General features: G+C 46.4%; 1 pseudogene across 1 annotated transcript in view; it reads left to right on the top strand.

The window, feature by feature from the left end:
- The first annotated feature begins 377 nt into the window (after positions 1 to 377).
- LOC138847139 (A-type voltage-gated potassium channel KCND3-like) overlaps positions 378 to 15,453 on the top strand; it is a 112,436-nt pseudogene continuing 97,360 nt past the window's right edge. Inside the window, exons 1-2 of the transcript XR_016225737.1 lie at positions 378 to 700; positions 5,397 to 5,547. The product of XR_016225737.1 is annotated as an A-type voltage-gated potassium channel KCND3-like (transcript). The remainder of the gene's footprint in view (positions 701 to 5,396; positions 5,548 to 15,453) is intronic.

The following is a 15,453-nucleotide window of genomic DNA, read 5'->3' on the forward strand; positions in this document are numbered from 1 at the left end:
GGCACAAGGACTTGGGGCGTCTTCTGCTGCCTTCGCAGAACACAGCAGAGAGCTGCATTGGAAGTGAAGCAGCCGTACTCGAACCGGCGCCCATATGGGATGCCTGCACTGTGGAGGTGGCTTTACCCGCTACCTCACAGTGCCGACCGTCCCGGAAGCCGTACGCCGTGGGATCCAGGCAGGAGGCAGGAGGCAAGAGGCAGAAGGCAGGAGCTCCATTGAGGACTCCCACGAGGCAGGGAAGTGGGGTCCAGAGAACCTGGGCCATCAGCGTCCGCGTCCCTGGTCGCAGCCTGGAGAGGCGGGACTGGAAGCGGCCTTGGGGCTTGGGACGCTGGATGCAGAAGTGTGCAGGTGCGTCCTGGGTTGCCACGGTGATGGCCCTTGGGGAGTGCGCCTGCGCCTGGCACTGTGACCCGGAAGTGCACCTGCACGCCTGGTACCTGCTGCCAGGCAGTGCTCCGCTGGCAGTCAGCGCCGCGTCCACTCCTGCCAGAGAGCCAGCGCAAGCCGTGAGGAGAGGAGCCGTCCTCGATGCGGCTGGCCGAGCCTGAGGGAGAGCCAGCGTCCCCAGGGTCAGGCCGGATCAGGAGAGGTTGCGTGTCCGAGGCTTCCGTGCCGTTTCTCAGGTGCGTTGCTCTTCTTCAGTCCCTTCCGGAAGCAACGGCCTTCGCGGACCTCTGACCGGACCCCCTTGGAGGTGAGTGACGCGCGGCTGTTGTGGTTACCCGCTGGGCGTCTTGGCTGGCCGCGTGCCTGTTGCTCTTGGGTCCCGAAGGCGCGGGTGGGGTCGCGGTCGTGCTGTGCGGACGGTCTGGAAGGGTCCCCAGGGTGCGAGCAGCTGGGCGAGAGCAGAGGTGGCTCGGTCTCCTCCCGGAACGGCCCCGCGTTCCCGTCTGCTTTTTGAGGGCCCAGCCGCCCTGCTCTAGACGTCAGAGACTGTTGATGGGAGGAAGGAGAGCGAAAGTGTGTGTCTGTTTCCTGGTCTAGGAGGCCAGTTTCGGTTCCTCGAGTTGGGTGTGATATTCCCGCTCTGTGGGCTTTTCATGAAAGAGCCTTGTCAGGCCGAGGTGTACGTTCCATTCCTGATGTGATGATTTGTGTTTTCGTATTGCAAACGTCATGGAAGTTTTTGTGAACTAGGTTTTCTGTGTCTATCGGGATAGTTTGTGGGCTTTCCCCATGTGTATTCTGTTCTTGGATAGATTGATTTTGTAGGGTAGCCACCCTTGCATTTCCGGAGTAACTGTCAGTTGCGCACAGTGTGCTAAGCTTTGGTTGTGCTTCTGGATGGCGTCTGGTAATATTTTGTTGAGGCATGTGACACTTTTGTGATGGATATGTGTGTGCCATTTTCCTTATGATGTGCTTGTGTTGGATGTTGGGATAAGGCTGGTCTGATGGAATGAAATGGAAGGCTTTTCCTCTTCATCTCCTGGTTTGAGAATCACAGATTTTAATTATCTTTTCCATGGGCGTTCTCACCGGTGGAGCCATCTGGTCCTGTGAACTCCACTCCGGCTCTGTTCAGGCCCTCAGATAGGGAGGGGGAGGCCATTGCCAGGCAGGCGCTGACTCCTGGTTCCACGACGTCCCAGCTGCTTGGCTTTGGGCAAATTGATGGAACTCCCTGTGCTGTATTCGGCTCTTTTATGACTTGGGATGGAGCGTCTCTGTTGGGAAGCCGCTCACTAGGCAGTTGCACCAATTCCAGCACCACTTCCTGGGGCTGTTCCTGCTGGATGGTCCCTCCAGATGGTCCCTGCCTTGCCAAGTGAGCACAGCAGTGGTATGGAGAGGCAGAGCTCACCTAATTAGTGTGTGCGGGCTAGTTTTTCCTTAGCCTAGCCAAACTCTTTGTAGGCATCTGATTGCCTGCCAATGGGCATGGCTGCCACAGAGTTAATCTGCTGCCCCAGGGAAGTTTTGAGCTGGCTGAGACGAACCTGGGACTTGGGGACACACAGTGCCTGTGATTTGCTGCCCCTGTCACCAGGAAACATTAGTGCCCTGCTGTAGCGTGGGGCACCATGAGGGCATCTGCATTGGCTCAGCACCCACCTCTCTCTGTCAGGTGGGCCACAGGTCTTAGTGTGGTTGGTCTTGCAAGTGGATGTGCAGGCTGGACCCACAGGCTTCTCCTTGTATGAAACCAGGTTAGGGGGACAGGGGCCTAGAGTTAGAGAGCTGTTAGTGCAGGTTTATACAAGTGTGTGTGTGTGTGTGTGTGTGTGTGTGCAGGCTCAAGGGTACTTCGTAAAGCTCATGGAAGAACAGAACTAAAAGTAATTTATTTTGGTGCCAAACGCTTTTGAAATCCATGCATGCTTTATTCATAATGTACGTTTCTCATGAACAGTTTGAAGATTCCTCATATGCAAGCATTTCAATTTTTTGGCATCAAAATAAACTTAGCCTTTAATTCTATTTTCTGTGAACTTCTTGAAGTATCCTTCTGTGTATTTCTTTATAAAAGCCTGATAAAAGCTCATAGCAGAAAATTCAAAAATTACAAAACCATTTGAAATTACCCATGATCTCCTGACTCAAAGCAAACTAATATTAGTGTACAGATATATTTTCATTTTTTTCTGCTTGAGTACTTTTATGCGTTTGAAATTACATTGTACATTCAGTGTGGCATCCTTTTATTTCCCGTGGAACTTGTTTCCAACTGTTCTAATTATAGACTGAACACCGTGACTTGGTCCACGCTGTTGTCACTATTGTATGCTTCCCCGTGCCAGGTCCTGTTCATGGCTGGAGGGGCAGAACTCTGGTGGCAGCTAGTGCTAGAGTGTGCCTGCTGACTGCTGGGCTGGGTTCCCATACTCTGCAGGGCTAGCTCATCCTCATGTGGTCCTGGGGAGGGACTGCTGCCTTAGGACAAGGAGAGAGGGGTTTTTGAGGCACGGGAGGAATCACTAACACTGGCTAAGTGCTGTTCTAGTCTGGGTTGTGTTCGAAGCATTTGGCTTCCATTACCTCGTTGACCTGGCATGACAGCCCATCTTATAGATTGCTAAACTGACAGACACAGAAGTTTGGTGGCTCACCTAGGACACACAGGCAGGACTGGCAGGTGAGCCCAGGTGCCCTGTCATAAAGCAGGTTCTCCTAACCCTCACAGTGCCTGCCTCTCCAGGCAGGTGCTGGGTCTCAGTGCTGGGAGCTGGTGCCTTCCATTGATTGATTGGTAGGAGAATGAGTCCCTTGGATATAGTATCCTACTTGTCAGTGCATGGAAGGGTTGGGTGTATGTGTGTGTGTGGGGGAGACAAGGCCCAAGGAATGCAGCCCGTGAGTGGGGCTGTGAAAGACAGGTGGGACCCCACTGTGGTGACAGTGGTCTGGCCCTCTCCACAGAGGCAGCAGGCTGTGCTGGTGGAGGAGAGCTGGCAGCATGTGGGGCTGGAGTGCCCTCCTGAGGCGCCTCAGTGTGTGCGCTCCTCCCGGTGCAGGTGCACTTGCTCAGGGCCTACCCTTGCTTCCTGCCCACCCATGGCTGTGTGAACGGGCAGCTGACACAGTGGCTGCTGTTTACAGATTGTGCTCTTAGAAACAGCTTGGAGAGGATGTTGGGAGGTGAGTTTTGTAAGGCCTTGGTGACTTGTCTGACATGGGCTGTGCTTAGGAAGAGGGTGGCTGCTGGTGTGGCTCATGCACAGGCCATGGAGGCAGTCAGCTTGCATTTCCTGTGTTCTTGGGGCCTTGGAACTGGCCCCAGTAAGCAGGCCCATTTGGCTCTCTGTCACCTGGCATGTCTTACACATTCCATTCCTGAATGGATTGACTGGGCTAAAAAGCAAAAAGGTGGAGTTCATTAAAATCCACGTAACATGTTTGTAGACTTCCTGGGTCGCTGGAGGGTCTCGGTCCCATCCGTGGTGCGGGAGGAATGGCATAACTTCTGACTGGAGTTGGTACAGCACCCAGAGCAGGTGTCCTGGGGTAGTTTGGACCTCAGGGCTGTGGTGCAGACTGGAAAGTAGGAACACACACAAGGCTTCATCGATCTTTGTGGGCTAGGGCGGTTCTTTGCCCACCAAAGATAGCTAATGTGAACATCTTAAGTCCCCACGTGCTACAGCTACACAGGAGGCAGACCACAAAACCAGTGTGTGAAGGCGGTGTTGAGCGTGACATCTGTTACACTGTGCCACATACCAAGATCGTGCTGGACACAGCACAAGTCCAGAATCTTCCTCCTAGTAACCATCCCTGGCTTCTCCTCCTCCCCTCAAGTCTCTCTGGGAAGGTTTCCTGGTGCTGCATACCTGGACGCTGGGCTCTGCCCGGGAGCCATGACCGACCCACCCTTCATGGGATCGGTGTGTGTGAGTTGTTCTGCTGGCTGGCCAAACACTGGACCTCACTGCTCAGGGCTGTGCAGCATCTGTGCTTGCCCCTGTGAGCAGGAGGGCAGTGGGGGCTGGGAGCTTCTCAGTGGAGCAGAGTTGGAAGGGGACCTTGTGGCGCAGCCATTGGAGGTTGTCAGTTTTCCCAGGTGTGCTGGCTGCAGAGAATACTGGGCCTTAGTTGGCTGTCTCACAGCTCACTCCCAGTTGCTAATGAAGGAGGGATGGCTGCTTACCAGGCCACACTGGGTGTCCCCTGTGTCTCTTCCTGTCCTTCCAGAGGGTGCCTTGATCTCAGTGATGATGACCCCCGGCCCCATTCTCTGCAGAGGTCACCACGCGCAGCTTCTGCAGCAGCCCCCGATGCAGTGATGATGACCCCCCACCCTGTTCTCTGCAGAGATCACAACGCACAGCTTCTGCACCAGCCCCCGATGCAGTCATGATGACCCCCACCCCTTTCTCTGCAGAGGTCACCATGGGCAGCCTCTGCACCAGCCCCCGATGCAGTGGTCGTCCCCCTATGCTGTCTGTGGACAAACCTCGGCTCTGAGGATTTACCATTCTGCACGGTGCTCCAGGCCCAAGGCTGCTTCCTCGCCGGCCCTGCCTGAGGCTCTGCTCTTAGCTGTGTGTTTCTGATTCTGGATTTCTTTCTCTGAAGTGGTGTCCCTGCTTAACGTGGGTCTGTTTCCCTCACAGCAGTACAATACAGAAAATGTTCACGGTGGGGAAACTTAGCTTCACTTGCCAGAGCCACAGGCCTTCATTTTGTTTGCAGGTCCCACGGCTCCCCAGGAGGGATGGTGGCCAGGCGGGGGTACTGTGCCCGAGCATGACGCATTCTCCCTCCTCTTTGTGCCTCACGGCCTCTTCTGATTCAGGACTTTTCCTGGACTTTTTGCTCTCCGAAATCTTGAATGCTTGTCATCTTTGTTTTGAGCGTGTGCCAGAATTTCCCAGCCGGGTTGGTGTCAGTCTCATTGTGCCTCTGCTCTGCTATCACCATCAACATCACTATTGTTGTTATCATTGCAGAGAAACTGTATGGTGACTTCCTGAGCGGGAAGCTGGAGAACCGGCACCCAGTTTCCCCTGCAGCCTGGGCAGGCAGCCACCTTCAATGTCACCATGAACGCGAGCCTGGACTTCTCCTGCCAGGAGGGTCTCCTGTAGGACCTGAGTGACGGTAAGTGGCTTCCTCATTCCTGAGAGTTCACCTGCTCCCAGGTCCGCATTGTAGTCAGCTCTCCGGGGCGCCTGCCACCAGCCATGTGCCTCGCCCATCCAAGACCTCACCCGGCACTTTGTTAGCAGCGTGGCTTACTGCTGGCACATTTTAGAGACAATTTCTCAATTCCCTCTCTTGTCTGTCTTGTCCAGATTAGCTAGGTGGTCATCCTAAGGGAGTGGAATGCTGTGATTTTTCCCCCCAAGTATACCTGCTGTGTCGGTGGGATACACAGTGCTGATGATGGAGTTCTCCCCTCTGGTGATGCCAGTAAGGAAACGGAGCTGGGGGCAATGGGAATTGTATCTACTGCAGCAGAAGGCCTAGCCATGTGGGGAAATGAGTTCATGGGTTAGGTGTGTCAGGTGGTCACATGCTCTTCTAGAGGTCTTGGGGGTGTGTTAGTCAGCTCAGGCTGCTGTAACAAACCCCACACCTGGCCTAGCCCAACCATAGGCATTGATTTACTGACGGTTCTCAGCATTGCAAGTCCAACCCAGGTACTAGCATGGTTGAGTTCCTGGTGAGGGCGGCCATCTTCTTGCTGTGTTCTCATGGGTTGTAGAAAGATCAGCTCTCTGGTATTTCTTCCCCTTTCCTTTATTGTTATTTAAGATTTATTTATTTAGTTGAAGGGCAGTTACGGGTGTCTGGTGAGGGAGACAGACACTGGGACACGTGTGCACACACACACACACACAAACACTCCCCAAATAGCCACAATGGCTGGGACTGTGCCTGGCAGAAGTCAGGAACCTGGATCACCATCTAGGTTTCCAGTGTGTGTCAGGGGCCCAAGCTTGGGCCATCACTGCTCCTTTTCCAGGCACGTTAGCAGAGAACTGGATCAGAAGTGGAGTAGCCAAGACTTGGACAAGTGCTCACATGCTGTGCTGGGGACACAGGTGGTGACTTAACCACTTGTGCTGTAACACTAGCCCCAGTAAGAACATTTCAATCCTGTCTTTTAAGGACTTTGGGGTCCTCGTATGTAGTGTGTGACTTTCGTCTCCATGAACATGCTGTAAATGACAGACCCTCCTGTGGGTGTTTTGGGTCCGGGTATTCTTGGGTGCGCCGCAGCTGCCATTCCTTGTCTGTTCACCTGCCAAGGGGCATTCATGCATTTCCATGGTCTTGGCTGTGGTGAGCAGTGCTGCAGTGGACATGTGAGCGAAGACATGGCTCTGCCATATACATATATGTGTTCATGTATATACCATATGCACAGATTATATTCACAAGTACATATCACATGCTTGTGCACAAACATATCACACATATACATGTCACATACATATTTCACACGCATGTACATGCACACATTCCATGCATGTACATATACACCTTACATGTACATGTCGTAAATCCAGACGTGGGTTGGTGGGTTCGTGGGACAGTTTGATTTCTTTTTAGTTTTTAGGGACCCACCATGCTGTTTTCAACATGCTGTACTGACTGACGTTCCCTTGAGAAGTGTGCTAGACCCCTATTTCTGCACCTATGTCCTAGGTCTTTTGGTAATAGCCAGTCTGGTGGAGTGACATGCCATCTTATATGGTTTTATTTTTGTTTATCTATTTTGAAGATTTGAATGTTTATTTGAAAGTTCGAGTTGGAAGAGAGAAGGAGGGACAGAGAGAGGGCTCTTTCATCTGCTGGTTTGCTCCCCAGATGGCCGCAATGGCCAGAGCTGTGCCAGGCCAAAGCCAGGAGCCAGGAGCTCCTGGATGCAGGGGCCCATACATGTGGGCTGTCCTCCACTGCTTTTCCCAGGTCATTAGCAGAGAGCTGCATTGGAAGTGAAGTGAGTGGGACAAAAACCAGTGTCCGTGTGGGATGTCAGCGTCTCAGGTGGCAGCTTACCTGCTATGTCACAACACTGGCTTCTCTGTTGTGATTTTAATTTGCATTTCTCTGATAATTGGCGATGGTTACTTGTATGTCTTCTTTCGAGAAATGTCCATTCAGGCGCTGTTTGTTTTCTTGTTACTGATTCATTTGAGTTCTTTGTATTAAGATACTAGTCCCTCAGCTGATAAATGATTTCTAGTATGCTCTCTCAGTGTGTGGGTCGGTTCTCTACTGAGAGAACTGTTGCTTGTTTCCTTTGCTTGGAGAATTATTTTCTTGTATGCAGTCTCATATGTGTATTTGTGTTTTTGTCGTCCACACCTTTGGGGTCACATCCAAGAAATAACTGCTCAGACCAATGCCATGGACCTTTCTCTCTGCTTTTCTCTAGTCATTTTAGAGTTTTGGGTCTTATGAGTAAGAATTTATTTATTTATTTATTTACTTCTTGGGATATGTGTGTATGTATGTGTGAATGTGTACATATATAGATATCAAGCCTCTAGCACAGATCACTATCACAGACATTTAATTTTAATTTATTTTCATCTTATTTGAAAGGCAAAGGAGGCTGAGAGAGAGAGAGAGAGAGAAAGAGAGAGAGAGAGAGAGAGAGAGAGAGAGAGAGAGAGAGAGGAGAGGGATAGAAATAGTTCACTCCCACAATGCCCAAAATGGCCCCAGGCTGAAACTAGGAATCAGGAACTCAATCCAGGTCTCAGACATTGGTGGCAAGAACCCAGTTATTTGAGCCATCACCACTGCTTCCCAGGGACTGCCCTGGCAGGAAGCTGGAGTCAGGAGCCCGAGCCCTGATGTGTGGCATGGGTGTCCTAAGCACTAGGCCAGATGCCATTGTTTAGAAGGTGTGTGGCACAAGGACCCTGTCTCGTTCTGTCCTGTGTTCCCAGTGTTTTGGCTGTGACAGGCAAAGGGCTTTGTGTGTTGTGGTGTGGATCATGAATGGGGACACTTTCTCCTGCTCCTCCCCTGAGTGTGTGGATTCTGAGTTTCTGAATTGTGTTCCTGTTCTTTCCTTTTTTTAAAATTTTATTTAATGAATATAGATTTCCAAAGTACAGCTTATGGACTACATTGGCTTCCCCCACCCCGCCATGACTTCCCTCCCACCCACAACACTCCCCTTTCCTGCTCTCTCTCCTGTTTCATTCATATCAAGATTCATTTTCAATTTTCTATATATACAGAAGATCAGTTTAGTATACATTAAGTAAAGATTTCAACAATTTGCACCCACATAGAAACACAAAGTGAAAAATACTGTTTGAGTACTCGTTATAGCATTAAATCTCATGTACAGCACATTAAGGACAGAGATCCTACATGAGGAGTAAGTGCACAGTGACTCCTGTTGTTGACTTTTCAAATTGACACTCCTGTTTATGGCATCAGAAATCTCCCTATGCTCCAGTCATGAGTTGCCAAGGCTATGGAAGCCTTTTGAGTTCTCTAACTCTTATCTTTTTAGACAAGTTCATAGTCAAAGTGGAGGTTCTCTCCTCCCTTCAGAGAAAGGTACCTCCTTCTTTGAAGACCTGTTCTTTCCACTGGGATCTCACTCGTGGAGATCTTTCATTTAGGGTTTTTTTTATTTTTCCAGAGTGTCTTGGCTTTCCATGCCTGAAATACTCTCATGGGCTTTTCAGCCAGATCTGAATGCCTTTAGGGCTGATTCTGAGGCCAGAATGCTGTTTAGGACATCTGTCCTTCTATGAGTCTGCTGTGTATCTCACTTCCCATGTTGGATTGCTCTCCCCTTTATTTATTCTATTGGTTAGTATTAGCAGGTACTAGACTTGTTTATGTGTTCCCTTTGACTCTTAGTCCTTTCATTATGATCAATTGTGAACTGAAATTGATCACTTGGACTAGTGAGATGGCATTGGTACATGCCACCTTGATGGGATTGAATTGGAATTCCCCTGGTATGTTTCTAACTCTACCATTTGGGGCAAGTCGGCTTGAGCATGTCCCAAATTGTACATCTCTTCCCTCTCTTGTTCCCACTCTTATGTTTAACAGGGATCACATTTCAGTTAAATTTCAACACTTAAGAATAACTGTGTATTAATTACAGAATTAAACCAGTCGTATTAAGTAGAACAGCTTATGGACTACATTGGCTCCCCCCCCCCCACCGCATGACTTCCCTAAGAGGGATAATGTATTAAGTTGTTCATTAACAGTCAGGGCTATGCTGATAAAGCCACCGTTTCTCATAGTGTCCATCTCACTTCAACAGGTTTCCTTTTTGGTGTTCAGTCAGTTGTCACCGATCAGGGAGAACATATGGTATTTGTCCCTTTGGGACTGGCTTATTTCACTCAGCATGATGTGTTCCAGATTCCTCCATTTTATTGCAAATGACTGGATTTCGTTGTTTCTTACTGCGGTATAGTATTCTAAAGAGTACATATACCGTAATTTCTTTATCCAGTCTACCACTTATGGGCATTTAGGTTGGTTCCAGGTCTTGGCTATTGTGAATTGTGCTGCAATAAACATTAGGATGCAGACCGCATTTTGTTTGCCAATTTAAATTCCTTTGGGTAAATTCCAAGCAGTGGGATGGCTGGGTTGAACGGTAGGGTTATCTTCAGGTTTCTGAGGAATCTCCAGACTGAATTCCATAGTGGCTTGACCAGTTTGCATTCCCACCTACAGTGGGTTAGAGTCCCTTTTTCCCCACATCCTCGCCAGCATCTGTTGTGGGTAGATTTCTGTATGTGAGCCATTCTAACCGGGGTGAGGTGAAACCTCATTGTGGTTTTCATTTGCATTTCCCTGATTGCTAGTGATCTTGAACATTTTTTCATGTGCCTGTTGACCATTTGGATTTCCTCTTTTGATAAATGTCTGTTGAGGTCCTTGGCCCATCTCTTAAGTGGGTTGTTTGTTTTGTTTTTGTGGAGTTTCTTGATCTCTTTGTAGATTCTGGTTATTAACCCTGTATCTGTTGCATAGTTTGCAAATATTTTTTCCCATTCTGTCGGTTGTCTCTTCACTCTCCTGACTGTTTCTTTTGCAGTAGAGAAACTTCTCAATTTGATGCAATCCCAGTAGTTGATTTTGGCTTTGACTGCCTGTGCCTCCCGGGTCTTTTCCAGAAACTCTTTGCCTGTGCCAATATCTTGAAGGGTTTCTCCAATGTTCTCTAATAACTTGATGGTGTCAGGTCGTAGATTTAGGTCTTTAATCCATGTTGAGTGGATTTTTGTGTAAGGTGTAAGGTAGGGGTCTTGCTTCATGCTTCTGCACGTGGAAATCCAATTTTCCCAGCACCATTTATTGAATAGACTGTCCTTGCCCCAGGAATTGGTTTTAGATCCTTGATCAAATATAAGTTGGCTGTAGATGTTTGGGCTGATTTCTGGTGTTTCAATTCTGTTCCATTGGTCTATCCATCTGTTTCTGTACCAGTACCATGCTGTTTTGATTACAACTGCCCTGTAGTATGTCCTGAAATCTGGTATTGTGATGACTCCGGCTTTGTTTTTGTTGTACAAGATTGCTTAGGTATTCAAGGTCTCTTGTGCCTCCATATGAATTTCATTGTCATTTTTTCTAATCTGAGAAGAAGGTCTTTGGTATCTTGATTGGGATTGCATTGAATCTATAAATTGCTTTTGGGAGAATGGACATTTTGATGATGTTGATTCTTCCAATCCATGAGCATGGAAGATTTTTCCATTTTTTGGTATCCTCTTCTATTTCTTTCTTTAAGATTTTGTAATTCTCATCGTAGAGATCTTGAACGTCCTTGGTTAAGTTTATTCCAAGGTATTTGATTGTTTTTGTAGCTATTGTGAATGGGATTGATCTTAGCAGTTCTTTCTCAGCCGTGGCATTGCTTGTATATACAAAGGCTATTGATTTTTGTGGATTGATTTTATATCCTGCCACTTTGCCAAACTCCTCTATGAGTTCCAATAGTCTCTTAGTAGAGTTCTTTGGATCCTCTAAGTAAAGAATCATATCATCTGCAAAGAGGGATAGTTTGACTTCTTCCTTCTCAATTTGTATTCCTTTAATTTCTTTTTCTTGTCTGATGGCTCTGGCTAAACCTTCCAGAACTATGTTAAATAGCAGTGGTGAGAGTGGGCATCCCTGCCTGGTGCCAGATTTCAGTGGAAATGCTTCCAACTTTTCCCCATTGAATAGGATGCTGGCTGTGGGTTTTTTATAAATTGCTTTGATTATATTGAGGAATGTTCCTTCTATACCCAATTTGCTTAGAGTTTTCATCATGAAAGGGTGTTGAATTTTATCAAATGCTTTCTCTGCATCAATTGAGATAATCATATGGTTTTTCTTCTGCAGTCTGTTAATGTGGTGAATCACATTGATTGATTTGCGAATGTTGAACCATCCCTGCATACCAGGGATAAATCCCACTTGGTCTGGGTGGATGATTTTTCTGATGTGTTGTTGTATTCTATTGGCAAGAATTTTATTGAGGAGTTTTGCATCTATGTTCATCAGGGATATTGGTCTATAATTTTCTTTCAGTGCTGCATCTTTCTCTGGCTTAGGGATTAAGGTGATGCTGGCTTCATAGAAAGAATTTGGGAGGATTCCCTCTTTTTCGATTGTTCTGAATAGTTTGAGAAGAAATGGGATTAGTTCTTCTTTAAATGTCTGGTAGAATTCAGCAGTGAATCCATCTGGTCCTGGGCTTTTCTTTGTTGGGAGGGCCTTTATTACTGTTTCAATTTCTGTTTCAGTTATGGGTCTATTTAGGTTTTCTGTGTGTTCATGGTTCAATTTTGGTAGATTGCATGTGTCCAGGAATCTATCCATTTCTGATAGATTTTCCTGTTTGCTGGCATACAAGTCCTTGTGTAATTTCTGATGATTCTTTTTATTTCTGTGGTGTCTATTGTTACGTTTCCTTTTTCATCTCTGATTTTATTGATTTGGGTCTTTTCTCTTCTTTTTTTAGTTAGTTGGGCCAATGGGGTGTCAATTTTGTTTATTTTTTCAAAAAACCAGTTCTTCGCTTGGCTGATTTTTTGTAATGATTTTTTTATTCAATCTCTGATTTTAATTATTTCTCTTCTCCTACTAGATTTGGGTTTGGTTTGCTGCAGTTTTTCTAGGTCCTTGAGGTGCGCTGAAAGCTCATTTATTTGGTACCTTTCCAATTTCTTGATATAGGCACCTATTGGTATAAACTTGCCTCTCAATACTGCTTTTGCCATATCCTATAAGTTTTGATATGTTGTGTTGTTATCTTCATTTACTTCCATAAAGTTTTTGATTTCTCTTTTGATTTCTTGAATGACCCAGTGTTCATTCAGGAGCATGTTGTTCAGTCTCCATGTGTTTGCATACTTTCTGGGGTTTCCTGAGTTGCTAATTTCCAGCTTCATTCTGCTGTGGTCTGAGAAGCTGCATGGTATGATTCTAATTCTTTTAAATTTGCTGAGACTTGCTTTATGGCCTAGTATGTGATCAATCTTAGAGAAGGTTCCATGCACTGCTGAGAAGAATGTGAAGTCTGTAGATGTAGGGTTGAAAGTTCTGTAGATATCTGTTAGATCCATTTGGGAAACAGTGTCAATTAAATCTGCTGTTTCCTTGTTGATCTTCTGTCCGGATGATCTGTCTATTTCTGAGAGTGGAGTATTGAAGTCCCCCAGTACTATTGTATTGGAATCTAAGTCTCCCTTTAAGTCCCTTAACATATCTTTTAAATAGACCGGTGCCTGTAATTAGGTGCATATACATTTATAATAGTTACATCTTCCTGTTGAATTGAACCCTTAATCATTATATAGTGTCCCTCTTTGTCTCTCTTAACAGTTTTTGTATTAAAGTTTATTTTGTCTGATATTAATATGGCTACACCTGCTTTTTTTGGTTTCTGTTGGCATGGAATATCTTTTTCCAACCTTTTACTTTCAGTCTGCATGCATCTTTGTTAGAGAGATGTGTTTCTTGTAGGCAACAAATAGTTGGGTTTTGTTCCTTAAGCCAATCAGCCAATCAGTGTCTTTTAACTGAAGAGTTAAGTCTATTAACGATTAATGTGACTATTGATACATAGTGACTTTGCCCTGCCATTTTCCCAGAGATATTTTCTAGTATATGCTTTGAGCTTCCCATGCTCTTTCGCTGGTAGGTGTTCTTCCTTTACCTTCTTTCATATTGATGGTCGTGTTTCTGTGTTTCTGAGTGTAGCACATCTTTAAGTATCTTTTGCAGGGCCGAATGAGTGGCGGCAAAGTCTTTCAATTTCTGTTTGCCATGAAAGGTCTTTATTTCACCTTCATTCACAAATGAGAGCTTAGCAGGATATAATATTCTGGGCTGGCAATTTTTCTCTCTTAGCACCTGTGCTATGTCTCGCCATTCCCTCCTAGCCTGTAGTGTTTCTGATGAGAAGTCTGCTGTGAGTCTAATTGGAGATCCTCTGAGAGTAATCAGACGTTTCTCTCTTGCACATTTTAGGATCTTTTCTTTATGTGGTGAGTTTAATTACCACGTGTCGTGGTGAGGATCTCTTTTGGTCATGTTTACGGGGGGTTCTATGAGCTTCCTGTACTAGGATGTCTCTGTTCTTCTCCAAACCCGGAAAGTTCTCTGCTAGTATCTCACTAAAAAGGCCTTCTAATCCTTTCTCTCTCTCCATGCCTTCAGGAATTCCTAGAACTCGAATGTTGGTTTTTTAAATAGTATCCTATAGATTCCCAACAATATTTTTTAGATTTCTAATTTCCTCTTCTTTTCTTTGGTTTTACTGTATCCTTTCCTGTTCTCTGTCTTCTAAGTCTGATATGCTCTCTTTTGCTTCACCCATTGTGTTTTTAAGGCTCTCTAATGTGTTTGTCATTTGATCTATTGAGCTCTTCATTTCATTTTGATTTCTCTTCACTATCACACTTTCCTGTTCTACTAGTTTCTGCATTTCATTTTGATTCTTCCTTAAAATTTCATTTTCACGAGAGAGATTTTCAATCCTGTCCAATAAGGATTTCTGTAGTTCAAGGATTTGCTTTTGAAAACTTCTAAATGTTCTTATCATAATTTTTTTGAAATCCGTATCTTGCATTTCTTCTATCTCATCATCTTCATAATCTTGGCTTGGGGTGTTTTGTTTATTTGGAGGCATCATAGTGTCATTGTTGTTCCCTCGATTTTTGTGTTTGTTGCTTGGCATAGTTAATTCTTCTCCCCTCACTGTGAGGTGTCTTTTTTTTTCTTTACTATGTCCGTGTTCAGTGGACTGCCTGCTGTTGGAGGAGCCTTGGAGGCTTGAGATGGGTGTGGCCTGAGAGCTCTGCTTGGTTCTTCCGGGTTGCAGGTGTGCAAAGGTGACACCCTCAGGTTATGCGTGGTAAATCTCTCTTTTATTTATTTATTTATTTATTTATTTATTTATTTTATTCAGGAGGTAAGTAATACTGCACGGCTGAGCAGAATTGATGGTATTTAGCTTCTGATCTCTGGCTTCTACCCAAAGAGTCTGTGCAGGCTCAGTTTCTACTCTGGACTCCCACTGGGTTGCCTAGGCTACTGAATTGTAGCCTTAGCTCTCTCCTTTTATTATGTATATTCCAAGTGGGGCTTGCTCTTTTTCTCTTGCTCGCCTTTGCAAGGTTTGTGGAGAGAGAAAGTTGTCTATACCAGTACCCCCCCCCACCCTTTTTATTTTTTCCCTTCTCTCCTGTAGTCAGTCTGGTGAACTTTCCTGCTTCAAAGCCCGCTTCCCTCTAAATTCTGTCCGCCATTTCCCCGCCAATGTCTCCAGTTACTGAGCTCACCTCCCCTTCCAGCATCGATGTGTAGACTTGGAGCCCTGGGCGTCCCTCCTCTCCCCGCTGGTGTCTGTGTCACATCCACTCCCCTTCCTGCACTGGCGCGCAGACCTTGCAGCTCCCGCGGTTTGGCTTCGCGGTGGGTGACCCTGCTCTCCCAGTAGGTCCTTCGAGTCACAGCCACTAGATCCGGAGGAGTTTCCTCTGCAACTTTTTGCTGATCCTGTTT

The sequence above is a fragment of the Oryctolagus cuniculus genome, chromosome 19 (genome assembly GCF_051225735.1).
Source record: "Oryctolagus cuniculus isolate XC-2025 breed Fujian yellow rabbit chromosome 19, ASM5122573v1, whole genome shotgun sequence".
Taxonomy (NCBI): Eukaryota; Metazoa; Chordata; class Mammalia; order Lagomorpha; family Leporidae; genus Oryctolagus; species Oryctolagus cuniculus.